The sequence below is a fragment of the Moschus berezovskii genome, chromosome 28 (assembly GCF_049115385.1).
Source record: "Moschus berezovskii isolate FMDL1 chromosome 28, NW_MosBer_1.0, whole genome shotgun sequence".
Lineage (NCBI taxonomy): Eukaryota > Metazoa > Chordata > Mammalia > Artiodactyla > Moschidae > Moschus > Moschus berezovskii.
Window position 1 is genome coordinate 8,327,395 of NC_142487.1, and position 27,754 is coordinate 8,355,148.

Below are 27,754 nucleotides of genomic sequence, written 5' to 3' on the forward strand. Positions count from 1 at the left end.
TCTGGGGTGTCTTCATTTAGTTCTTTATTTTTGAGAGATATTCTTCCAGGGGTAAAAATAGAGTAAAGCAGGATGTGAGAGAAAGAGATGATGCTCAGCATAATTAGCCAAGTGTCAGTATTAGTGAGGGCATTTGGGATGTCAGCGCGGCAGCTGGTCAGAAACGGCACACTTCTGTTCAGAGCAACAGCAGACACCGTGTCTCCTCCGAAGCTAAGACGCAGCCACAGACTCTCTGGTTTGTTCCGCAGGCAGTGAGTCTAGACAGCACCATCCGATGAGGCCTGGGGAATGAGTCTTCAATACCACAGCAGGCAAGCAGCCTCACACTTTCCAAGTAAATGCAAAGCTTTGAATGAGGTGATAGAGTATAGGGAATGGAGGGCCTTCCACTAACTCAGTTAAAAGTCCATTAACTCTTGAAAAAAAAAAAAAACATAATCTGAAAGCATACATGCTTCCCAGGGTTCACTGCAGCACTGTTCACAATAGCCAAGCCACAGGAGCAACCTAAATGCCATCGACAGAGGGATGGAAAAAGAAGATGTGGTACATATATACAATGGAATGACAGCCATTAAAAAGAGTGAAATAATAGCATTTGCAGCAACACGGATGGACCTAGAGGCTGTCGCACTGAGTGACATAAGTCAGACAGAGGAGAAATATCATACGGCATCCCTTATCTGTGGAATCTTAAAAGAAATGATACAAATAAACTTACATAGAAAACAGAAAGAGACTCAGAGACTTAGAGAATGAACTTACGGTTGCCAGGGGAAAGGGATAGTTAGGGAGTTTGGGCTGGGCATGTACACGCTGCTATATTTAAAATGGATCACCAACAAGGACCTACTGTGGAGCACATGTCATGTGGCAGCCTGCCTGGGACGGGGGTTTGGGGAAGAATAGATACATGTATATGTATGGCTGAATCCCTTCACTGTTCACCTGAAATTACCACAACATTGTTAACTGGCTATACCCCAATACAAAATAAAAAGTTTTAAAAAAGTCCATTAACCCTTGAAACACAAACAGCATCCAGCCTCTGTGTACACAGGCACGTGTACTCTGCAGCTTCGCCGTCTACAGCAGACACTCAAAGAGATGCATGATCCTGAAACAAGAGTTCAGAACAACCAGTGCTCCTTCATTGTCATATTTTATTTAAGAGGTTCCACACAGACAGCGTTCTGTGGAGAAGCTGTGAAATGTGCTATTTCTATTCTCCCGAGCTCGTGACTCAGCTGGCGCCTCCAGCCAAATAGTCACACGGCAGGATCTTGGCAGATCCTGCAGGTCAGGCTGGGGGATGAGCAGGTGAGGGTACTCGGGAGCGTGGCAGTGGCTCCAGCCTGGTGGCCAGCTCCCCACCACCACAGTTCTTCACGCTGCTGGGAAGGTTTCTGTGCTGGATACACTGACTTCCATAAAAAATGTGCAAGGTAAGCCTCTACACAGTTCTTGGAGAATACAACACCAGCGGCAGAGACACTGACTCTGGGAAAGAATATACACCATGGGATGGCGGGGGCAGAGAGACTGACTACCTTTACTTTGAAAATTAAATGAACAACTGCTAATCCATTGATGGGTTTTCCTGATGGCTCAGTGGTAAAGAATCCACGTGCCAGTGCAGCAGATGCAAGTTTCAATTCCTGGGTTGGGAAGATTCCCTGGGGAAGGAAATAGCAACCCACTCCAGTATTCTTGCCTGGGAAATCCCACGGACAGAGGAGCCTGGTGGGTTACATTCCAAGGGGTCACAAAGAGTCGGACATGACTTAACAACTAAACAACAACAATCCATTGCTACTAAGAAACATGCATTTAAGTCTAGAAAGTGTTGATCTGTGGCACCATTTCTCCTACATCCTTGACTGACTGTATAAAACTTACCTAAAACTAGATTAAAAATTAAATACTGATTTGGTTTTCTTTACAGATCAAATATCTGAAAAAATAAGGTGGGGGTCTAAAACAGATTATACTAAAGGTAACAACTCAGTGAGCTGGCAAATACAGTTCCCAGGCTAAACAGGGTCTGGCACCTGTTCTCTGCATGCCAGTGGCTAAAAATGGTTTTTAAATTTCTAAACTGTTGAAGAAAAAAAAAAGAAGACTATTTGATGACACGTAAAATGAATTGGAATTGTCCACAAATAAAGGTGGCTGCACCAGAGACACACGGCCCCCAGGGCTGAGTCACTTTCTGCCCTGCACAGGTGGAGATGCCGCGCTACAGATGAAGAGCTCGGGCTGCAGACCTGGGCTACCCGGTCCCCATCTGCTCTACCACATAGAGACCCTGCAGCCTTGGGCGAGTCATCCACGCCACCTGCGCTGGTTCCTCCCGAGGCTCCCTTGTGGGGTGGCCGCATGGACGGGGAGAGGAAGAGGCAGCATGGGCCGCCACACCCGAGGGAGCAGCACAGCAGTTATCGTTGATCGCCGTTTGTTGTGACCGTGGTCACACGGATGTACCTGCTTCAACTCTTCCGGAAATCATGGCTGACACTAATTGATATTGTCACCTACTTGGAAAATTATCTTTTCATTAATGGGTCATAATATTTTTAAAAGTTGTCCCACTCTCCTTCCCAAATGAAGACGGTGATCAATCACCGCAGCACCGTAATGGCCATTAATTAGAAGTTTAGCTCAAAGGACTGTCATTTTAAACGGGGGTATCTTGTTTTAGCCTCGTTATTTCAAAACCATTTTCAAAAATGCATCCATGGTGGAGACACTGCCGAGTGACAGGACGCACTCCAGACTCTGCTCCCTCTCTGACAGATAATTACCCCAGGACCCGTGGAGGTCAGGCGACTTCCTCGAAGCGCTGGCAAGCCTTAATTACAGCAAGCACTCACAGGCTTGTATCTGGACTTTCGTTTTGCACGAGTCCACCCGCAGGTGTTTTCAAACAAAAAGCTTTAAACTTATTGGTCTGACCTAAAATTCAAACTAGCTTCGAGTCCTACACATAAACCACTTACCCCAACAATTCCTCTTGGCTATGATGCTCTTGTTTCATTAGAAATGCCACAAATACATAATCCAGTTAATGCATTAAATATGAAAAGACTTGCTGAAGAGACTCAATTTATTAATGATTCAGTAGACGTTCCTAAAACATCTATTTGGAATTCATTTATAATTCATTTCACAGCTTAGCAGCGCTTCCCACAGGGCAAATATTTATCAAATATTACTCTGTTTTAAGTTCTCCCTTTACATTTATTTGTAGAAAATATATTTTCCCCCCAAATTAAGGCTAAACTTCCTAAAAGCATCCATCCGTCTATTGTAATTTAATGTACAATTCCTGATAAGGGGACAGTAATGGGTTTTCAGATATAACAGAGTACAGTGCGCAACCAAAGAACAGTTATTAAGCATAATAGTTGGCTGTAAACTGAACACGATATACACTGAGTACATAATAAATATTTATTAGAGAGTAACCATGGTAATTAATATACAACGTAATCCACGGCAGCCCACTCCAGTATTCTTGTCTGGAGATTCCCATGGACAGGGGAGCCTGGCGGGCTATAGTCCACGGGGTTGCAAAGAGTCGGACACAACTGAAGCAACTTAGCACTCAGCACACATATAATCAAGGAGAAGTAGTATCTTCTTGCCATTGTAAGAAAAACCTCGCAGCGCACCTACCAATGAACCACACACAACTGAATCCATATTTTCAGTATGAAATCAGATATCTGGCCTGACTAGTCCTGGCAGAGTGTAGAATATCTTGACACAGACTGCCATGGTCCCACTCTCCAACACTGACAATGATGCTCCTTAATTTCAATGGCTCATCATAACTCTGAAGTAAGAGCTAAAACAAGAGCAAAATATCTAAGTGTAAACTAGCTGTCCAACTGTGTAAGTGTAAAGAATCTACCTGCAGTGCGGGAAACCTGGGTTCAATCCCTGGATCAGGAAGATCCCTTGGAGAAGGGCATGGCAACCCACTCCAGTATACTTGCCTGGAGAATCCCCATGGACAAGAGGAGCCTGATGGACTACAGTCCATGGGGTCGCAAAGAGTCGGACACGACTGTCTAAGCACACAAGCTAGCTGTGACACTCTGGTCAACTTCAGTTCTCCATGCCGACTATAAAGAAGAAATAACACCTACCTAGAAGGGCTGTTGTGTAACTAGACTTATGGTGGTGATGCCTGCAGAACATAAACAAATCGTGAATCATACGGTGCACCTAAAACTCATATCGATACAATGCTGCACGTCAACTATATCTCAATAAAAAAATTAACAAAAGAGTTGTTGCGAAGATAAAGATGAGATACACGACATATTTACTAGGTACCTGGAACAAACGCCATATTCAGTACCTGGGTCTTCTGACTCTACCAGGACTGAGTCTCTGACCCTGGAGACCAACACCATCGCATCCACTACTGACACTTCTATTACTACAACCACACAGCAACCACTGCTGCGTCCTGCTCCTCTTGCCCAAGATGTAACCTAGTGGTCACAGGTAATAATCCAGACTCTTTGGATCTAAACACATAAGGCCCAATAGGATAATTACAAATTAAATAAAATAGATAGTAATGTTGGCAAGGATGTAGAGAGGTTCCTTGGACCTTTGTCAGAGGTTCCAATGAGAATGTAACATGGTGCAGCCACTTTGGAGAACAGTTTTAAACAGAGAAATACCATAAGACCCAGTAATTCCACTGGAATCGGGTACATACCCGAGTGAAGTGAAAGCATGCATGCACACAAAAACACACCCATATGTTCACAGCAGCGTTATTAAAATAGCCAAAAGGGGAAACAACCCAAATGTCTATCAGTGATGAATGAACAAAACGTGATACATCCATACAATGAAATACTATTCAGAAATAGAAAAGGGTAAAATACTGATGCCCGCTACAACTTGGATGAAACCTTCAAAACATTACAGCAAGTGAAAGAGGCCAGACACACAGGGTCATATATTACATCATTCCAGCTGCTGTGAGGATACACTAGTGCATAAAAAGCCCTGAGAAGAGTGTCTGGCATCATCATCACTAGCAGTGTTAAGACTGGGCCCGCAGTACATCACACGTTCTCTGCCAGCATCCCCAGGAAGACTCGTTGTTTTGTTCCCCAGGGAGCCTGGGCTCATCTCCTCTCCCTCTACAGCTGGTGATTACTTCCATGAGGCCCAGGGCCCCTGGGAGAGCAGCCCAGAGCACCTGCACTGAATAACCATGGTGGTGGCCACTGAGGCCCTAGAAAGAGCCAGGCACAGAGAGGCTCCTTATCCCGAGGCTTAGAGCCAAAATCCCAGGTGTGCACTGCGGGCCACTGCTCTCCAGAGGTGTGTGAAGTTGCTCAGTCATGTCCAACTCTTTGCAACCCCATGGACTGTAGCCTATCAGGCTCCTTCGTCCATGGGGTTTTCCAGGCAAGAGTACTGGAGTGAGTTACCATTTCCTTCTCCAGGGGATCTTCCCAACCCAGGTCTCCTGCATTGCAAGCAGATGCTTTACCATCTGAGCCACCAAGGAAGACAATATGTCAGGTAACCACGAAGTTACTAACTTGGTTAAACAGGAGTCAGAGCTGGAATGAAACCCCACCAGGGTGACCTAGGGCGCTTTCCTGTGCAGAAGGCCACCTTAGATTTCCTGGCAGCTGAGCTCAAGGGGAGAGTGCTCTGTGACTAACACACTGGACTCCCATTCAAATAGGAGGGTTTTAGGGTACACTCCATGCCACTGAGCACCCCTGCACTTACCCATTCATTCACACGTACACTCAGCATCCATCACTGCCCGGGATAAAGATAGTCCTTGAGGATATTGACTTCAAAAGAGAAGATTATGGAACAATAGGATCAACACATTCATAAAGGCACAGATGGATGCCTCGGGCCAAGAGAAGATAGGGAAAGCAACTAATTTACCTATTTGCAAAGACAGCCTCACCCTCCACCTTTAATCGCCTTGAACCAGAATTCAGAGGAAAAACCTGATGCTCATTTTCAATGCCCTGTATCTCTGGGAACACTGCTGAATGGGACTTGAAGCCATGCTTCTGAGTCTTCTCTGTAATCTGTTTCTATTCAAACTGGACCATCTCCTTCCCTCCACCTCCGGTGGCAGGAGGAGCATGTACCCAACTATGGGCCTGCCTGGGGAGGAGACAAGGGAGGGGCTGGGACAGCACGCCCTGCAGGAGGTCAGAGGCTCCTTGGGGGACCTCAAGTTCTCCACAAGCCCCAAGACATGTATGTCATTTCAAGATGGATATATTCTGGCAGACCTAAGGGTGTGTGGAAGCAATTCACCACAGATTTTCTAAAGCCCCATGTCACATCTTAATTTAGCCCTAAAATCTTAAAGGGATTTCCATTATGCCCACAGCCATGGAGGTAACCTTAGGGTTCTAATCTTGTCAGAAGTACCAGATACTTTTCAACTTTTTTTCCACTAATAAAGGACAAAGCAACTCCCATGAAAGAAACAGAAGACACATCAAATATTTCTTTGGAAGGATCAGCGAAATCATAAGAGATTTTAAAAGTTCAGTGCTGAGATAGTAAATAAAGTGTACTAAATTTAATTTAGGAGCTAAGGGTTTTCAAATGGGATTTTCAAATGATATTTCAAAAGGCAACACTAATCCAATGTGATCACACAACAAGCTGGCAAATATGTTCAATTGGATACTATTGTATTATGTATCTTAGGAATCACAAGAAAATAATCTGTCAATTAAAATTCTAAATAACATTTGATGTACTATCAAGAAGCTTTTCCTAGAAATGCAGTGATTTTATAATGAAAGTTAAGTAAGAATATAAAGAAAAAAATTGATGCTCATTTTCAGTAATGAAACATTACTGAATTTATAATTATGAGATCCAAAGATCATTTACACAGTAAGCTCTATAATAAGAGTAAACAGTAAAAAGCCACAAATAACTTAATATGCTTAAAATTAAATTAAATGTAAACATTAATAACAATGTATGTGGGATAGAACACCTATAACATATTCCTGAACAGCATTTAGCACAGTTATTGTTTTCACCTGTCAGAAAAATAAAGGACATTGCCAATATCTGCTCTTGATAACCTATGGCCAAGCCAAATACTCATCTCTATATTTTACTAAAATATATATATACTGATATCCTCTATGAGAAGAATTAGAAGTTATTTTCAAATTAGGCATAGAGCAAATAAGATTTCTTTTCAATTATATCCAACTTAAATACATCTTTATTAATAAAGCCTATAAATATTCATTGACTTCAATTTTTTATTAATATGAAAATAAACTGTGCTTGTGTGGAAAATGAATTTTGAACTGTCATAAGCTGTAGAAGATTTATTGAATTCCACATTTGCTTTCAGCTGTCTGTATAAAAAAATGAAAGGCTTTCACTTAAGGATAATTTAATTTTGAAGATGTGTATATTTTTTAAAAAACACAGATGTCACAACAAGGATGGTATAGAAATCTGTGACTCGATTTTTACTTCAACATCAAATCTTTTGTTTGACTAGTAGAGAACAAGGAGGTAATCATTCTTAAGCTGCTTAATGACAACAGTTTCAAGAAAAATCTGAGGATACCAACAAAAAGAAGCTTTGTTTTAAAAGGAACAAAATTTATGACATCTAAGCAGCAAGTGCAAACAAAGATGTGTAAGAGCCTTCAGAAAATCAGTTGTGACTAACCTATAGAATCCTCTTCCACACATGTCAGCTGAGACACGAGACCAGAGATACAAGACCAGCAATGAACTCGGACCAAGTTCAAGTCTCCTTCTGAGACAAGAACTTAGAGCCTCTGAAGCCAGCCTCACAGGAGACACAGGGAAAACGCCAATATTATATCACACTAATCTAAACGTGTACCTTTATTCTTTGGTCGTCAATATCCATAACCGTAGCAAGCAAATTCACCTGGGGTTTCACTTATCCACAACTTCAAGTTTCACATTCAGGAGAAAACCATGGTGCAATTGCTGTGATGTTACAAGAGGGACAAGTCATGAGAAATCCAACAATTCAGACATGTTGCTAACATTTTCTAAAACATGACCGTTCTACTTTTGCATCGGATATTTAATACAACTGTAGTTCTAAGAACACACAGACATTTTATGCATATTATTAATATTTTATCCAGGTTTCATAAAAACCTGCAAGAGTTAAAAGAATGTTTTGGTTATTTTCAAGATATTTAAAAGACAAAGACAGATTAAATGATAAATTCATTAATGGTCTCAGGGTTCAAAAAAAGGATCTTATTATAATTTATTCATTGGTTTAGATGCTTTCATTTTTTTTCTAAAATTAACCTTATAACTTAAGAAATCATGGACTATCACTGCCCAGTTTTGAGGTGTATGACAAAATGAAAAAATTAGAAAAGATAAACATATGATCCTTTATATCTAAAACAGGTAAAAGCTGCCATAATTATAACAGTTAAGCTGTTTTAAAACCATACCACAATGTAATTTAAAGCCACAGCCTGTGCTTCTCTTATTTCTTCTTTAATATAACTATGTTGCTGCTGCTGCTGCTGCTGCTAAGTCACTTCAGTCGTGTCCGACTCTGTGTGACCCCATAGATGGAAGCCCACCAGGCTCCCTCGTCCCTGGGATTCTCCAGGCAAGAACACTGGAATGGGTTGCCATTTCCTTCTCCAATGTGTGAAAGTGAAAAGTGAAAGTGAAGTCGCTCAGTCGTGTCCGACCCTTAGCAACCCCACGGACTGCAGCCCACCAGGCTCCTCAGTCCATGGGATTTTCCAGGCAAGAGTACTGGAGTGGCTTGCCATTGCCTTCTCCAATAACTATGTTAGACTATATTAACTTAAGTTTCTTTCCAGTCTTAAAATGCTGGGAACCAGGAGTCTACAAAGATGGTCACTCAAGGAATATTAAAGAAAATGGAGTGGGGGAAAATGCCCTGGAGCTTACCAAATCATGAAAACTAAGAAAATTCACCAAAAATCAGTCAAAAGACAACTCGGTCAGTGTTTCAGAGGTAGCAAAAAGTTTCACTCTGAAAGCTATTACACATAAAAGTGTTCAGTTGACTTGCTTGAAAATGAAAGGGTATTGGGTTTCTCAAGTTTAGAAATAGCAGCAGGAAAATAAAACCTCTGATAATGAATGACTTACAAAAGAGTTGAATATTTCTCCAATACCTGGTTTGTTACTCTACAGCGCCTATGAAAACATATTTCTCTCTAAGATCCATTATCATGTCTACTAAATGCAGGATACTGACTGTAGTTTACTCTCTGATCCTTGAAAATATTTCTTTTCTCCCTGAGGTCTGTGCTGATAATAAACAATTTTTTCAGATGCCAAAGACATACAGCTTGAGGTGAACCCATAACAACCCTGTGACAGAGCCTGGAGGTTGCCTTTTTAACCAGATCGTTTTGTAATTTTACTTTCTTGTAATTTTCTTCTTGGAAAAATAAAATGAAGCTTTGACATAAAGCAAGAAGGAATATGAGACTACAAACAACTTGTCCTTTTACTTGCTGAATGTTTTGTTGTTCTTAAAACTCTTACTAGTATGCCAGAACTTCCAGCTCTCTTAATTTGATTATCCCTCTTCCTCCAAACTGGACCTATTATAATCAACTGCTTTTAAAAAATGAAATAGCATTTTGTTTTAAACCCCTTTTGATCTTGAGAAGACTTCCAGTTAAAAAAAAAATCATATGGAGAAGCTCACTACAGAAAATTCTGATTAAAGATGAGCCAGGGAGCCCCAAGGACACAGAGCTGAAAGGGAATAGAGCTTGAAAACCACTGGTTTAGAACATAAATATCTCTAACTATGCTATCAGTGAACTTTCTTTATACTTGGTTTAATCCTGGAATAAATGTAGAAGTACAAATTTGAATTTTACAAGTTGATATTCTAACAAATTGCTAAAAGCAACACTCCCTCAAAATGTGTGAAAAGGTGTTCCCTCAAAATGGGTGAACAGCTAACACACAGGGGCTACATATGATCCACCTATTTTATTCTGGCAGCGCTGACCGTCCAACAGTCCCTGAGATGAAAAGGTCAGACTTCCCACACAGTGGACAGACAGGACCAGAAATGAGGGGCTCAGCATCAGAGGTTGACGGGGCTTTCAAAGCTCTTCAAAGAGGAAAATGGTCAACTGCATTTGTATACAGAAATAATAGTAAATAAGTCACCTCCACTTTAGTAGTTTTAACTAAAAGCAAGAGTTGAGCCATAAAGAAGGCTGAGAGCCAAAGAACTGATGCTTTCGAATTGTGGTGCTAGAGAAGACTCTTGCGAGTCCCTTGGACAGTAAGATCAAACCATTCAGTCCTAAAGGAACTCAACTCTGAATATTCATTGGAAAGACTGATGCTGAAGCTGAAGTTCCAGGACTTTGGCCACCAGATGCGAAGAGCCAGCTTGTTGGAAAAGACCCTGATGGTGGGAAACACTGAGGGCAAGAGGAGAAGGAGGGGACCGAGGATGAGACGGTTGGATGGCATCACTGACTCAATGGACATGAGTTTGAGCAAGCTCCAGGAGATAGTGAAGGACAAGGAAGCCTGGCATGCTGCAGTCCATGGGGTCATAGTCGGACACGACTTACCAACTGAATAACAACAATTTAATAGCCCCTGTTAAGAATGGAAATCTATGATAACGTCTGAGTAGGCTGTTTTGCTTGCATTCATGCTCACGAGCAGTCATTCACTGGTCCATGCGTTCATTCCACAAGGTCAGGCAGGTGGACCAGGGTCCAAAGGTGGTGTGAGTATGTGTCACAGCCAGCTCACTCCTGCAAACTCTTCAGAAGTTTGAAAAAACTCACAATCACTGTCTGACCTCAAACTGTGAATTGATGATTTTTCCAATTCTTCCAATTATTCTGCATCGATTAGGGTTTTATTCTCATAATTAAAGGTTTCTAATTATAATTTCCCAAGTTTACTATCTCTCATTACAATTTTAAAATATACATTGGTATAACATTTCTCCAGCTGCATTTACCTTTATAGCTCATATTTTAAAAAACCGTCCAAACTCACTCCTTCCTACTTGGACCTCTACATTTCTGCACAAGATCTGAATCTGCCCCTTCAGCACTGAGGCTCCTCAGCCAGCTCCAGGTTCCCCATGTGTGAGGACGCCCAGGGGACCTGACCAGCACATTCAGGTTAATGGCGACAAATGAGACCCACAAGTGGTGAGTAGGCATCCAGCCCTGCTCTGGCCCCAAAGACAGACCAAGCTGTTGAGGCCAGAGGACCAGCCCCACTTGCTTTACGTGATCAATCAGTTCAGTTCAGTCACTCAGTCGTGTCTGACTCTTTGTGACCCCATGGACCGCAGTACACCAGGCTTCCCTGTCCATCACCAACTCCCGGAGTTTACTCAAACTCGTGTCCATCGATGTGGTGATACTACCCGACCATCTCATCCTCTGTCATCCCCTTCTCCTTCTGCCTTCAATCTTTCCCAGCATCAGGGTCTTTTCCAATGAGTCAGTTTTTCACATCAGGTGGCCAAAGTATTGGAGCTTCAGCTTCAGTCCTTCCAATGAACACTCAGGACTGATTTCCTTTAGGATGGACTGGTTGGATCTCCTTGCAGTCCAAGGGACTCTCAAGAGTCTTCTCCAACACCACAGTTCAAAAGCATCAATTCTTTGGCACTCAGCTTTCTTTATAGTCCAACTCTCACATCCATATATGACTACTGGAAAAACCATAGCTTTGAGTAGACAGACCTTTGTTGGCAAAGTAATGTCTCTGCTTTTTAAAATGCTGCCTAGGTTGGTCATAGCTTTTCTTCCAAGGAGCAAGCGTTTTTTAATTTCATGGCTGCAGTCACCATCTGCAGTGATTTTGGAGACCCCCAAAATAAAAGTTTCCCACTGTTTCCATTGTTTCCCCATCTATTTGCCATGAAGTGATGGGACCGGATACGTGATCAATATGTGAAAATAAAAGTCTGTGATTGTGTGAAGTGATTCTTAAGTATTAACTGCCTCTGTGTGACTCTCCAGAAATGAGCTGTGCATGTGCAAAAAAGAAATCACATGTATGAATTTTATTTTCCCTGTTCAATGAACCCAAAGAGCAGAGCAGAGCGTCTTACAGCCATGAAAGCCTTGCAAATGACACCCATTTCCCCCCTCTCTTCCTGCCTGCACCTGAATCCTGCCTGGCTCATGGGCGGAGGCAGAGGAACAGAGGAAGGGGCAGGGGACAGATTCGGTCACATGGCTACATTCATACTTGAAACAAGAAAAAAAAATACAGGGAGCAACAACAGCCTTCACCCTCTTCACTTATGGCCAAGAGAAGCAGGTCTACCTGGCTTCTGTTTATGTATGGCGTGTTCCACCCACATCAGTTCACTGGAGGCTGAGCCAGTAATGATTCTGGCGCATCACTGTGTCCTAATGGTGCCTCAGAATCCCACTGGTGCTTCCAGGCAGCACTGCAGCCTGGTCGGAGCCCAGACGAGGTGTCTGATGTGTGGCGTTCACAGGAGGCAGAGGTGACACTCCCCAACTTGCCACATAAGAAGGCCAGCTGAAGGGTGAGATGGGTTCCAGGCTTTGCTCACAACATCCTCTATCACATTCCCCAGGAACAACAGCCTAACGAGAAACATGATCCTGCCACTGATCCTTCTTTCCAGAAAACTGGGATCATGAATAAATAACACAAGTCCTTACATTCCTAACCTACTGGTCTGGGTAATCTGTTCCATGGAGGCAAGACAACAGCAATTATACCAGAAGCCAATTCAGGAACCAAAAATCATAGGTGTCCCAGGACAAGCAATTCTCAAGTATTAGACAACAGTCTGCTTAATAACAAGCAATAAACAGGGATCTTCTGAGTCTTACCAAGAAGGCTCAATAAGAACAGACAGAATATTGACCATAAATACATGCTGGAAGGACTTAAGGGTCCTCTTCATCTATTAATAACTCCTCATTTTGTCGATGAGGAAAGAGAGACCTGGTACTCTAGCTGACATGTCAAAGGCAGGACAACTAATAAGCAAAGCTGGAGCCCAGGTATCCTGACCTGCAATTTACAGAGATCAAGATCTCCAGGGAGCTGCTCCAAGGCCCAGTGATGCTCCAAGACTGTTGGGCACTGAGACAGCAGCAAGCACCAGTGCCAGCAAGCAATAGGGGCCAGACCACCAGCACCAGGGAAGCCAGGCTGGGTTCTGCCATCATTTTAAGAGACTGGGTTCTCTAAGAAAGCCCCTCAGACACTACTTCATGCTCTGATTCAGGTCATGCTCATGAGGCAGAGGAGGGACTTCATATGTCTAGGCCTCCCAATGGCAGAGACCGAGAAAAGCCACCACTGACTGGGAACAAGAAGATGAAACAGATGTACACAGTATTAACCCATTTTTATAGCGCAGACAATGATTTTAAAAAGGACATGGGTTCATGAACATATGCATATTCGAGTGTGCATGTCTGTGTATATGCAATGGTATGGGAATTAGCAAAAAATGCATAGCATGGAATGGCTAATTGTTCATTTCCCTCTTGGGAAAACAGATGAACTGCACTCCCTCTACTTCTATGCATTTAAATGCTGATATGTAATTGCATTCTGGCAAATGCACATGCACAGAAATGATGCAGGAAGTCACTTCTGAGTCTGGCCCTAAAGCCCTCTCACGTGTGACCATCAGCCCTCTTCCCATTCTCAGCTCTGAGGGAAAGATTCCCAAGGACCCGAGGAGTAGTAATTAAATGGAGCAGAACTGACCCCTATCAACCATGACTGTACTTTGACAGGAGCAAGAAATCCATTCTTACTGTGTGACGGCACTAACATTTTATAGAGTGGTCTGATTTGCTAGTTAGCTCATGAAAATTCGCATGGAGGAATTACCTCCAATTGCTATTTACTAGGAGAGAGTAACTTGGGTATAAGGAGAAATGAATGTAATAATACAGTATAAACACATGTATACTATATAAAAACTTCAATGAAACTAGTACAAGAACATAAAGCCACAATGAAAACAGGTAAAAACCTAAAAGCAGATGAGAATTGGTAACAAAGATTCCTGGAACTGGGAAAGGAAATTAGTGAATGAAAACTGATTTAAGATCTAGTAATTGAGGACACTTCAGTATACTTGCCTTGAGAACCCCATGAACACTATCAAAGGGCAAAATGATAGGATACTGAATGAGGAATTCCCCAGGTCGGTAGGTGCCCAGTATGCTACTGGAGATCAGTGGAGAAATAACTATAGAAGGAATAAAGGGATGGAGCAAAAGCAAAACCAATACCCAGTTGTGGATGTGACCGGTGATAGAAGCAAGGTCCGGTGCTGTAAAGAGCAATATTGCATAGGAACCTGGAATGTTAGGTCCATGAATCAAGGCAAATTGAAAGTGGTCAAACAGGAGATGGCAAGAGTGAACGTAGACATTCTAGGAATCAGTGAATTAAAATGGACTGGAATGGGTGAATTTAACTCAGATGACCATTATATCTACTACTGTGGGCAGGAATCCCTTAGAAGAAATGGAGTAGCCATCATGGTCAACAAAAGAGTCCGAAATGCAGTACTTGGATGCAATCTTAAAAACGACAGAATGATTTCTGTTCGTTTCCAAGGCAAACCATTCAATATTACAGTAATCCAGGCCTATGCCCCAACCAGTAATGCTGAAGAAGCCGAAGTTGAACAGTTCTATGAAGACCTACAAGACCTTTTAGAACTAACACCCAAAAAAGATGTCCTTTTCATTATAGGGGACTGGAATGCAAAAGTAGGAAGTCAAGAAACACCTGGAGTAACAGGCAAATTTGGCCTTGGAGCACGAAATGAAGCAGGGCAAAGGCTAATAGAGTTTTGCCAAGAGAACACACTGGTCATAGCAAACACCCTCTTTCAACAACACAAGAGAAGACTCTACACATGGACATCACCAGATGGTCAACACCGAAATCAGACTGATTATATTCTTTGCAGCCAAAGATGGAGAAGCTGTATGCTGCTAAGTCACTTCAGTCGTGTCCGACTCTGTGCGACCCCATAGACGGCAGCCCACCAGGCTCCCCCGTCCCTGGGATTCTCCAGGCAAGAACACTGGAGTGGGTTGCCATTTCCTTCTCCAATGTGTGAAAGTGAAAGTGAAGTCGCTCAGTCACATCCGACCCCCAGCGACCCCACGGACTGCAGCCCACCAGGCTCCTCCATCCATGGGATTTTCTAGGCAATAGTACTGGAGTGGCTTGCCATTGCCTTCTCCGGGAGAAGCTGTATACAGTTAGCAAAAACAAGACCAGGAGCTGACTGTGGCTCAGATCATGAACTCCTTATTGCCAAATTCAGACTTAAATTGAAGAAAGTACAGAAAACCACTAGACCATTCAGATATGACCTAAATCAAATCCCTTATGATTATACAGTGGAAGTGAGAAATAGATTTAAGGGACTAGATCTGATAGAGTGCCTGATGAACTCTGGACAGAGGTTCGTGACATTGTACAGGAGACAGGGACCAAGACCATCCCCATGGAAAAGAAATGCAAAAAAGCAAAATGGCTGTCTGAGGAGGCCTTACAAATAGCTGTGAAAAGAAGAGAAGCAAAAAGCAAAGGAGAAAAGGAAAGATATAAGCATCTGAATGCAGAGTTCCAAAGAATAGCCAGGAGAGATAAGAAAGACTTCCTCAGTGATCAATGCAAAGAAATAGAGGAAAACAACAGAATGGGAAAAACAAGAGATCTCTTCAAGAAAATTAGAGATTCCAAGGGAACATTTTATGCAAAGATGGGCTTGATAAAGGACAGCAATGGTATGGACCTAACAGAAGCAGAAGATATTAAGAAGAGGTGGCAAGAATACACAGAAGAACTGTACAAAAAAGATCTTCACGACCAAGATAGTCACGATAACGTGATCACTGACCTAGAGCCAGACATCTTGGAATGTGAAGTCAAGTGGGCCTTAGAAAGCATCACTATGAACAAAGCTAGTGGAGGTGATGGAATTCCAGTTAAGCTATTTCAAATCCTGAAAGATGATGCTGTGAAAGTGCTGCACTCAATATGCCAGCCCATTTGGAAAACTCAGCGGTGGCCACAGGACTGGAAGAGGTCAGTCTTCATTCCAATCCCAAAGAAAGGCAATGCCAAAGAATGCTCAAACTACCTCATAATTGCACTCATCTCACACGCTAGTAAAGTCATGCTCAAAATTCTCCAAGCCAGGCTTCAGCAATATGTGAACCATGAACTCCCAGATGTTCAAGCAGGTTTTAGAAAAGGCAGAGGCACCAGAGATCAAATTGCTGACATCCGCTGGATCATTGAAAAGCAAGAGAGTTCCAGAAAAACATCTATTTCTGCTTCATTGACTATGCCAAAGCCTTTGACTGTGTGGATCACAATAAACTGTGGAACATTCTGAAAGAGATGGGAATACCAGACCACCTGACCTGCCTCTTGAGAAACCTGTATGTAGGTCAGGAAGCAACAGTCAGGACTGTACATGGAACAACAGACTGGTTCCAAATAGGAAAAGGAGTACGTCAAGGCTGTATATTGTCACCCTGCTTATTTAACTTATATGCAGAGTACATCATGAGGAACGCTGGGCTGGAAGAAGCACAAGCTGGAATCAAGATTGCCAGGAGAAATATCAATAACCTCAGATATGCAGATGACACCACCCTTATGGCAGAAAGTGAAGAGGAACTCAAAAGCCTCTTGATGAAAGTGAAAGAGGAGAGTGAAAAGGTTGGCTTGAAGCTCAACATTCAGAAAATGAAGATCATGGCATCTGGTCCCATCACTTCATGGGAAATAGATGGAAACACAGTGGAAACAGTGTCAGACTTTATTTTTGGGGGCTCCAAAATCACTGCAGATGCTGATTGCAGCCATGAAATTAAAAGACGCTTACTCCTTGGAAGGAAAGTTATGACCATCCTTGATAGTATATTAAAAAGCAGAGACATTACTTTGCCAACCAAGGTCCGTCTAGTCAAGGCTATGGTTTTTCCCGTGGTCATGTATGGATGTGAGAGTTGGACTGTGAAGAAAGCTGATGGCCGAAGAATTGATGCTTTTGAACTGTGGTGTTGGAGAAGACTCTTGAGAGTCCCTTGGACTGCAAGGAGATCCAACCAGTCCATTCTAAAGGAGATCAATCCTGGGTGTTCATTGGAAGGACTGATGCTAAAGCTGAAACTGCAATACTTTGGCCACCTCATGTGACGAGTTGACTCACTGGAAAAGAGTCTGATGCTGGGAAAGGTTGGGGGCGGGAGGAGAAGGGGACGACAGAGAATGAGATGGCTAGATGGCATCACTGACTCTCTGGACATGAGTTTGATTGAACTCCGGGAGTTGGTGATGGACAGGGAGGCCTGGCGTGCTGTGATTCATGGGGTCGCGGAGAGTCGGACACGACTGAGTGACTGAACTGAACTGAACCGAACTGAATTGAGGACACCAAACATAAATCTGTTACAGAGAAATGCCAGAATGGAGCAGGTTAATTTACCTTATACAAACCTGGAAGGTAGATTAAAGGCTTTACTATAAGGCCTAAAACCCTAAAAACTCCTAGAAGAAAACAGGCAATAAGCTCTTGATAGTGGTGATGACTTCCTGGATTTGATACAAAAAGCAAAGCCAATGAAAGCAAACAGAAATGAGTGGGACTACATTAGACTAAAAGGCTTCTGCAAAGAAAAGAAAATCATCAACAAAATGAAAAAGTAACCTACTGACTAGGAGAAAATGTTTGCAAATTGTGTTATCTGATAAGAGGTTATATATAAAGAATTGATACAACTCAATAGAAAAAAATAAGCAAACAAATTTAAAATCTTCACATAAAATCTGTGTCTATATTTTGAGATATCTGGTCTTGTTCCATTTATTTTCTTTTTAATGTCTGAATTTTCTTATATCGTTGGAAGAAAAGAAACTATATGAAGGGCAATCTAGAAATACTTACTAAAAGCTTAAAAATTATCTTTGTATTCTGTAATCTAATAATTCCACTTCCAATAACCACAAAATAATAACAAACTTAAAAAAGTTTTATTTAAATTTTTTAAAATATTTAAAATTTTTTAAAATATTTAAGTAAGAAATATATAACTATTTCTATAAAAGCGTGTCTTCTATTGTTATTTAAGAACTAGACAAAATTAATGTATAATACAAAAATAAAGTGCAGTATACTCACATACAGACAAGGATATAGTCATTAATAGCCAGGTTATCAAGGACTATTTAAAGGAAGGGAATATGTTCAAATTATATCTTCAAGTAAGTGGGGGAAAAGGCTATAAAAACAGTGTGAACAATAAGATGACTATTCTAATGTTTAAATTACATATTGTTGTTGCTGTTTAGTGGCTAAGTTGTGTCCAACTCTTTGCAACCTATGGACTGTAGCCAGCCAGGCTTCTCTGTCCATGGAATTCTCCAGGCAAGAATACTGGAGTGGGTTGCCATTTTCTCTTCCAGGGGATCTTCCCAACCCAGGGATCGAATCTGCATCTCCTGTGTCTCCTGCATTGCAGGTGGATTTTTTACCAGCTGAGCCAAATGGGAAGCCCCAATTTGGCCTACTATTGCAAAATAAATGCTTAACCACGGTTACATCAGGATTTGACTATAAACTCCTCACTTCGGCTTTTAAAGGTCTTTTCATAAAATGACCTCAATCTACCCATCCCACTAATTCCTCATTAATATTCCAAAACCGAAGTGAAACCCATCTTGAATTCCTGACTTCCAGAATAATAAGACAGGAAATCTGTACTGCTTCAGCTCACCAACTTCATGGTAATTTGTTACAGAGTAGTACACAAGAACACACAGCAAATGTCGTCAAGGACGTGGAGAAGCTGCAGCCCTCACACACTACTTGTTGTTGTTGTTTAGTTGTGTCTGACTCTTTGCGACCCCATGAACTGTAGCCCGCCAGGGCTCCATGGGATTTCCCACTGCTTGAGGGAATTTTAAAAAGTGAAGCCTCCTGTGGTTAAAAAGTCAGTAAGTAATTACTCACTCACTATTCAGTAAGGCAAATGCAGAATTACTATATGACCCCAATTTCACTGCTATGTATAAACCCGAGAGAACAGAAAACACGTTCAAGCAAAAACGCATACACAAATATTCACAGCGGCATTATTTGAAGGAGTCAAAAAACGAATGCCAAATACCCATCAACTGATAAACTGTATATGCAAACTGTGGTTTACCGACACACAGAATATTATTAGAAACTAAAAAGAAACAAGGCACTCTGATACATGCAGCAATGTGGATGAACTCTAAGATAATTAAGCTAAGTGAAAGGAGTCAGACACCAGAGGCCACAGCTGACATGATTCTATTTACATAAAATATTCAGAATGGGTGAGACAGGAAGTAGACTGATGTTCTCCGAGTGCTGCAGAATCGGAGGGTTGGGGATAAGAGCTAAGTGGCCCAGGTGATGAAAACATTTAAAATTGACGGTGGTGATGGCTATACAATTGTGTAAATATATTTAAAATCCTGGATTTTATAAATGGATGAATTGTACAGCATGTGAATTAGATCTTGCTAATGTTTTCACACAAATATATATAGAACCCTTTCTTTTATTCTTACTAGGTTCTCTCCCTTCTATGGGCTTCCCTGGTGGCTCAGACGGTAAAGAATCTCCCCTGGAGTAGGGAATGGCAAAGCACTCTAGTATTCTTGCCTGGAGAATCCCATGGACAGAGGAACCTGGCAGGCTACAGTCCATGGGGTTGCAAAGGGTTGCACAACTGAGCGATTAATAAAAAAACTAGAATCAATAATTGATTATAACAAAGTTGCAGGATACAAGGTTAATATATAGAAATTCAATTGCTTTCCTATACACTGGCAAAGAACAAGTGAAATTTGAAATTAAAAACACAGTACCGTATACATTAGCATCCAAAATAATAAAATAGTTATAAAATTTAGCCAAATATATATATAAGATCTACATAGGAAAAGCTATAAAATGCCACTGAAATAAATCAGAGAACTAAATAAGCGGAGAGACTGTTTCTGTAATGAGAAAACAGATGAATAACAAGAAATGAGTTCCTTTGTCAGTGTTCAGCCACTGAGTTGGCTTGGTGAAAGAATCTGGCAAGTCTGAGCTCTCATTATCAATTTTCCCTTTTTATGTTTCTGCATTTCTTACCGGAGAAGGCAATGGCAAGCCACTCCAGTACTCTTTCCTGGAAAAGCCCATGGATGGAGGAGCCTGGTGGGCTACAGTCTGTGGGGTCGCTAAGGGTCGGACACGACTGAGCGACTTCACTTTCACTTTTCACTTTCACACATTGGAGAAGGAAATGGCAACCCACTCCAGTGTTCTTGCCTGGAGAATCCCAGGGATGGGGGAGCCTGGTGGGCTTCCGTCTATGGGGTCACACAGAGTCAGATACGACTGAAGTGACTTAGCAGCAGCAGCAGCAGCATTTCTTACATTTAACTCCAAAGTGAAGTATATTTAATAACCTTGTTGTTAATGTTGTTCAGTCGCTAAATCGTATCCGACTTTTTGCCACCCCATGGACTGCAGCATGCCAGGCTTCCCTGTCCTTCACTACCTCTCAGATTTGCTCAAACTCATGTCTGTTGACTAGGTGATGCCATCCAACCATCTCATTCTCTGCTGTCCTCTTTTCCTCCTGCCCTCAGTCTCTCCGCAGCTTCAGGGTCTTTTCCAATGAAGTTGGCTGTTTGCATCAAGTGGTCAAAGTCAGTCAATGAATTAACATTAGTTATAAGTTAAATTACATAAGTGTAAATAAATAGTTTTAAATGTCAGTTCATGGCAATGCTTCTCATTTCATTGGATGAAAAACAGTACCAATTTTTTAAACGGCTGCCTAATGTGTCTTTACAAACACAGTCCATTTGTATTATGAGGAAGGATCTGCAGATTCCTAACCTCTGCACCCCTCAAGGGTTAACAGAATCTTTCACAGTATCCTTATGAAACCCTTTGTATTGAAGTGTAGTTTGCATAAACAAAAATAAAATGGGCATTGCCACTCAGACAGAGATGACTCCAAAGAGAACTCAATCAGCCCACTCACCTTGGGGTTCTATCAGAGTTCTTCTATGCCCCCGACACCAACCAACTGGCTGGACCTAAAGGATGATTGACATCACACCTGCAAAAACAGGATTCTATTTTAGATCCCATATTAACATTGGGGAAAGAATCCAAGACTAATGATCATTCTGGATGTTAAAAGACACATGGAAAATATTACTGTACAGCTAAACTATTTTATAGCCTAAGCAAATCAGAAGTAATTTTAGGATTCTATTTTGTCAGCTGAGTGGCCAAACTTCTTCTACATAACCTTCTTGAAATTTAAAAATATTTCTTTAAAAAGTGTTTGACTAGGACCTGAACTGCCAGTGATCTCCCCAAAGAGTGAACATTTTAATAAACCTTTCCTACCATTTCTTGCCAGCAGCAAGAAAATATTAATAGATCAGTCCAAATTTTAATAGGACAGACTGGACTTCATATGCCTACAATTTCCTCCCTCTTTCTTTTTCAGGGGCCCAGACTATTCTACCTAAGACACACACAGGAATGAACCTACACTCTGCTTAGTTCAAAGATGAAAACTGCCCCCCTCCCAGAGACATGCAGGTGAAGAACCACAGCCTCAGGTGGGGATCTGTTGATTATTCAGGATATACTCTGAAGGAAGGCCACAAAAATTATTTTTGCCATGCCCTCTTCCATATTTCAGATTTTCACCCAGAAAATCCTTTTAACTCATGCAACGTTAGTTTAATGGCATGGCAAGCATACATTTTCTCTGCTCCCTGTAGGCTTTCAGATTATTCTCTCTAGTCTCCCCGAATCTTTCCTTTTAAAAATATGACAGTCTGAGTTCAACATTTTTCAGGAAAAGAAAAATACTGCAAGTTCTTAAGTTTCTCTTCACAGAAATGCTTCCCTTACAACTAGACATGATATGGTGCAATGCTCTGAACTGGTCACATTATTTCAGATGAGACCTCATTAGGCAACCTCTCAGAGACGGAGAAACAGTTTCTTGGGCTCTTTAATTCAACAGTTCACGAGCAAGAGAAGGTAGTGATAAGTCAGCCTCGAAATTTCTGATGTTCGTTACTATAAGAATGGCAAGAACAGCGACTTGGCTGAAACTGTTCAGCAGTGGAGTGAACATAAATTCTTAATGGCAAACACGAACACACGGAAAAATACAATGCATGTCGGTATCTCACTAGTAATCCTAACATCCCAATTGTCAAAATGCACTTGCAAGCAATTGCCAGCAATATCTGCTATGGTGGCCAAACACATATCAAGGAAGGGTTCTTCCTGTCAATGGCCTCCAGCTTCATTCTGATCTGAAATTTCTTAGGCATCGGCCTGTTGTAACAGCACAATGAGGGAGAGGCAGAAGGACACACAGGACAGCAAACAGGACTGAGCCATTGTCAAAACTGTGACATTCACCATCAGAGAAGTCTACCAAGGATCAACACTTGCTCTCCAGAATGAAACCAGCCAGTAAAAATATTCCAACAGACTGCTACCAGGTACACATTCATTTAAAAAATTCCCAGGAAACAAGCTTTTATTTTGTGCTTTTCTCTCTTGTCATGCAGGTAGGTTTTATGTCCCTTATCATTTTCCCTCTTCAGTTCTTAGAGTAACTGGTATTGATTTAAAAATACACTGTTTACTGAATATGGTAATATCAAATAATTTCTCCACTCCCTCTAGGCTTTTGATGGGTGGTATATTTCCAAATACCACTATTTGCAAATGTTGTAAAGATACGTTCTTTAGCACTAAAATTATCACTTACTTTGATCAGAGTTGAAATTAATGGCTTTCTCAATGTTTAAGGAACACATGCACTTATCCATAAACAAATTATAGTTGAAAACAATGACTGCTTTTTTTAGTACCTGCACATATTTTTTAATATTAAAAATACCAAGGATTATGATGACGATGATAAAGCTACACTTTTCCCATGCTGTAAGTTAGCCAGGCTAGAAATTTAGAAAGTATACACGCTATCTGGGGACTAGAAGAAGGTTTTCTTCCTACTTCTTTACTGTCTATACTGGGTCTTGATCTTTAGTTTCCTTTCAGTTCAGTCGCTCAGTCATGTCCGACTCTTCTCGACCCCATGAATCACAGCACGCCAGGCCTCCCTGTCCATCACCAACTCCCGGAGTTCACTCAAACTCATGTCCATCGAGTCGGTGATGCCATCCAGCCATCTCATTCTCTGTTGTCCCCGTCTCCTCCTGCCCCCAATCCCTCCCAGCATCCCTTTTCCAGTGAGTCAACTCGTCACATGAGGTGGCCAAAGTATTGGAGTTTCAGCTTTAGCACATTTTTAAAAGCATATTCATATCTCTATAACTCTCGTTCCTCGATATGAGTCTATGAAACCAGTCCATCCTAAAGGAAATCAACCCTGACTATTCATTGGAAGGACTGACACTAGAGCTGAATCTCTAATGCTTTGGCCACCTGATGGGAAGAACTGACTCATTGGAAAAGACCCTGATGCTGGGAGAGATTGAGAGTAGGAGGAGAAAGGGGCGGCGGAGGATGAGGTGGTTGAACAGCATAACCAACTCAATGAACATGAGCTTTGAGCAAACTCCGAGAGGTAGTAAAGGACAGGGGAGCCTGGCATGCTGCAGTCCATGGGGTCACAAAGAGTCGCACTCGACTTAGACTTAGTGAGTGAAGAAAAACAACAGTGAAACACTTTGAGCAGCTGTGAACACTGGTTTACAGGGCAGGACATAGAAGCCTGGGGAAGGGGGTGGGCTATCCTCAGGGGACATAGCCAGCAGGTGGCTGGGCCTCTTCTGGCCCCAGACTTCCGGCCCCTCCCCAGTGTGTGGCTCCCCCAGGGCCCAGAGGAGGCGGGGCTGTGACCCCCTCTCCTGAACACCCTTTAGGCTGCTGGGATACAGAGTGTGTGAGTATCTGCTACCCAAGTCTCACAAGCCCTTTGAATCTGTATGAAATGTCACCCTCTTTTTCATTGCACGTAAATACACCTGGACCAGTACAGTCAAAGTCTACCTGCTTTATCAGCAAGTCTCAAAGTACCAGACTAAATTTAATTGACTAACTCATTAAAAGCAAAAAGAAATATATTCTAAAAAGCATTTAAAATGTTAGTGGAAGTGTTAGTTCCTCAGGTGTGTCTAACTCTTTGAGACCCTATAGACTGAAGCCCACCAGGCTCCTCTGCCCATGGGATTCTCCAGGCAAGAATACTGGAGTGGGTAGCCATTCCCTTCTCCTCAAGATCTTCCTGACCCAGGTATCGGATCCAGTTCTCCTGCCTTGCAGGCAATTTTAGCTGGCTTTCAATGCAAAGTTTTCTACTCTCTCCATTTAATTAAAGTATTTAATTGCATGTTTAAAGGGTGTGTGTGGAGAGGGGAAGGGTTGTCCAGAGAAAACTGAAAAATTTAGTGTTAAAAGTCATAGGAAGTTAAGGATTCTTAAAAGATTAAACACAACAGAATACATAGTGAATTTTAAGAAATTTAAATTGAAGTAAAAATCTGCTTTATACTAAGGAAGAAAATACTTACAGAACTCTGAATAATTTCTTGGGAGCATTTTGTAATTTTCATACCTTCAAGCAATCCATCCAAACAAATTTATCTTTTCCATAACCTAAAAAAAAAGATGGATTACCCACAATGCCCCCAAGATGTAACCATGTGGATAAGAACCATATTATTCTTATTCAGTTTTCTGCCATAAATTCGATGTTCTTTAGCAGACACAAAAGATTTAAATGAAAATCTCTAAACTGCTTCAGTGTGTTTTCAGTGCATGGAATTCAAACCTGTTGAGTGTGATCTCTCAACATGCATGTCCTTCTCTACAAATCCTAAAACTCATTAAACTATGGAACCAGGACCTGGTGGTCTGATGGATTCTCATCTCCTGTGAAGGCTTCCAAAATGGGCAGAGGCGGGCAGGGCAGAGCTCCTGAGTCCCCAGGCCAGAGAGGGCCTGATGGGGAGCAGTCCCAGGAAAATCAGACGCAGGAATGAATGACAGGAAACTCCCCAGGCCATGGGGCAGTCCCAGCTCTCTGCTCCTTGTCTGCACAGGCAAAACACTTGACCCTCCTATCCATGTCCCTAAAGCGGTTGGTCTCGGCCTGGCCCAGACCATTCAGCTCAGCAGACACTTCAGACGAATGATATTCAGAAGAGACATCAAACTCCTTACAGGGCCTTCAAGGCACGGCCACACCTGCCACTCACCTCCCGGCTCCTGGCCTCACGTCTCCACTCCAGCACCTTCACCTCCCTGTGGTTCCACCACGCACCTGCAGGCTGGACTTCTTCCCAGAAGCCACCTGACTGTCTGTCCTGTGCATCTGTTAGGGGAAGCACACTGACTGAAACCGCCCACCCTGGCCAGCCACCATAGTAACCATTTGCATGAGTTGTTTTACGACAGGAGGTCCTGGTAAGGAACATGGAACTAATGAGCCACCACCAACCAGAAGAGTTCAGGAAAGGTCAAAAGGAGACACCATATGTCCAAACCTCCCAGAATTCTTCTCTCTGGTGTCCATCTTGGTTGAACAAGGCATGCACCACCAGGAAGGACCCTGAGTCAGAATGACTGGCTAAAGACAACCCAGAAACTAATCCCATCACCATAAAACCCAAGACTGCAAGCCACATGGCAAAGCTGTTCTCCTGGGCTCCCTTACCCTACTGCTCTCCGTCCGGGTGCCCCTTCCCAATAAAATCTCTTGCTTTGTCAGCACATGTGTTTCTTTGGACAGTTCATTTCCAACAATTCTTATTAGACAAGAGCCCAGTTTCGGGCCCTAAAAAGGGTCCTCCTTCCTGCAACACATCTGTCAGGCATCTGTCTTCAGCGCGTTTACTTCACTGCAAGGGCAGCCCTGTGCCCCTCTCAGCCTCCACCCCTGCCGCTGCTGGACATGCATCCTTTTCTGCTTATCCTCTCCTACCCTCTGGAACGAAAGCCCCATGAGGACAGAGAGGATCTATTTTATTCAAAGCTCTGTCCCCAGGGTCTGCACACAGTAAGGGCTTGATGAATCTCAGGGGACCCTGCCACTAGCCTTGGGGGTGGATCCCAGAGGACACCCCAAGCTGCTTCCTGAGAATAAAATGACTATATGGTGACTCCAGACATTACCACGGTCATCTGGAGTCTAAGACCCAAGCAAGAGACCTTATATTAATACAGAAGTCTATTGGTCAAGGAAACGGGCTCACCAGCATCGCAACCTGTGAACCATCCCCTCGCTAGCCCTCAGCAGATAAGAAAGGTTTCAGCCACAGCTGCCAGACCCAGTTCCTCTTGCCTAAAGGGGTGTGGTGTTGGAGAAGACTCTTGAGAGTCCATTGAACTGCAAGGAGATCCAACCAGTCCATCCTAAAGGAAATCAATCCTCAATATTCACTGGAAGGACTGATGCTGATGCTGAAACTCCAATACTTTGGCCACCTGACATGAAGAGCTGACTCATTTGAAAAGACCCTGATGCTGGGAAAGATTGAAGGCGGGAGGAGAAGGGGATGACAGAGGATGAGATGTTTGGATGGCATCACTGACTCAATGGACAAGAGTCTGAGTAAACTCCAGAAGTTGGTGATAGCCAGGGAGGCCTGGCGTGCTGCAGTCCATGGGGTTGTAAAGAGTTGGACACGACTGAGCGATTGAACTGAACTGAACTGAAAGAGGAGACTAACATAAGATTTTTAACTCCCATCCAAAGAAAATAGTGAAGGACTTCCCTGGTGGTCCAGTGGTTAAGGGTCCACCTGCCAATACAGGGGACATGGGTTTGATCCCTGGTCCGAGAAAATCCCACATGCCCTGCGCCACAACTTCTGAGTCTGAGCTCTACAGCCCCCGAGCCACAACTACTGAGCCCACGTGCCCTACAGCCTGTGCTCTGCAACGAGAGAAGCCACTGTGATTGTTGCAGCCAAACGCTCCGGGAAACAAACTCACTCAGAAGGAGAGAATGGATAGTGGAGTGCAGTTTATTACACCGGCGGGTCCAAGGCAGACTTTCCTCTGTAGCCAGCGACCCCAACCGACTGTTGTGAAAACCTTATATACCGTAAGTGTACTGCTCAAGCCCACACCCGCAAATTCCTTAAACCTAGCCTGAAAAGTGTTAAAGGGAGATACAATCAGGTTACAGCCATGATTCATAATCGGAGGGGTCAGCTGGTTATACGTTGGAGACTACACCAATGGGTGCCATAAAGATTATAAAGATGATTGACTACATAGGAGATTATTGCATTCTTTTTGGCGATGGGAAATATTGGTATGGAATCTGCTGTTTATCAGTCCAGGAGGCCAGTTCAGCCATAGTTATGTTATCCCCATGGCTACCAGGCACATAGTCCAAAGTTCACTGAAAGTGCAAGATGGAGTTTCCTTCTTTTTCAAGATGGAGTCAGCCTGGCCTGTTCCTTTCCTCCTTCATGATGAGAAGCCCACACACTTCAACCAGAGAGTGGCCTCCACTCGCCACAACTAGAGAAAGCCCGTGAGCAGCAACAGAGACCCAATGCATCCAAAATTTAAAAAATAAAAATTTTTTAAAATAATGAAATTTTTCTCTTTTGGAGT

The 27,754-nt window shown here is 42.5% G+C and overlaps 1 long non-coding RNA gene across 8 annotated transcripts in view; it reads right to left on the bottom strand.

Annotated features, from left to right (window-relative positions):
- The window catches only part of LOC148773564 (uncharacterized), a 135,566-nt gene extending 110,058 nt beyond the window's left edge, over positions 1-25,508 (bottom strand). For 7 of the 8 annotated variants that reach the window (XR_016036677.1, XR_016036676.1, XR_016036680.1 and 4 more), the window contains exons 1-3: positions 25,384-25,508; positions 21,162-21,239; positions 7,910-8,019 (exon numbers count right to left, since the gene is read on the bottom strand). This is a non-coding gene — a long non-coding RNA (uncharacterized LOC148773564). Of the gene's footprint in view, positions 1-7,909; positions 8,020-21,161; positions 21,240-24,696; positions 24,782-25,383 lie in introns of all 8 variants that reach the window. The other variant, XR_016036679.1, reaches the window with a different exon arrangement.
- Between the last annotated feature and the right edge of the window lie 2,246 nt (positions 25,509-27,754).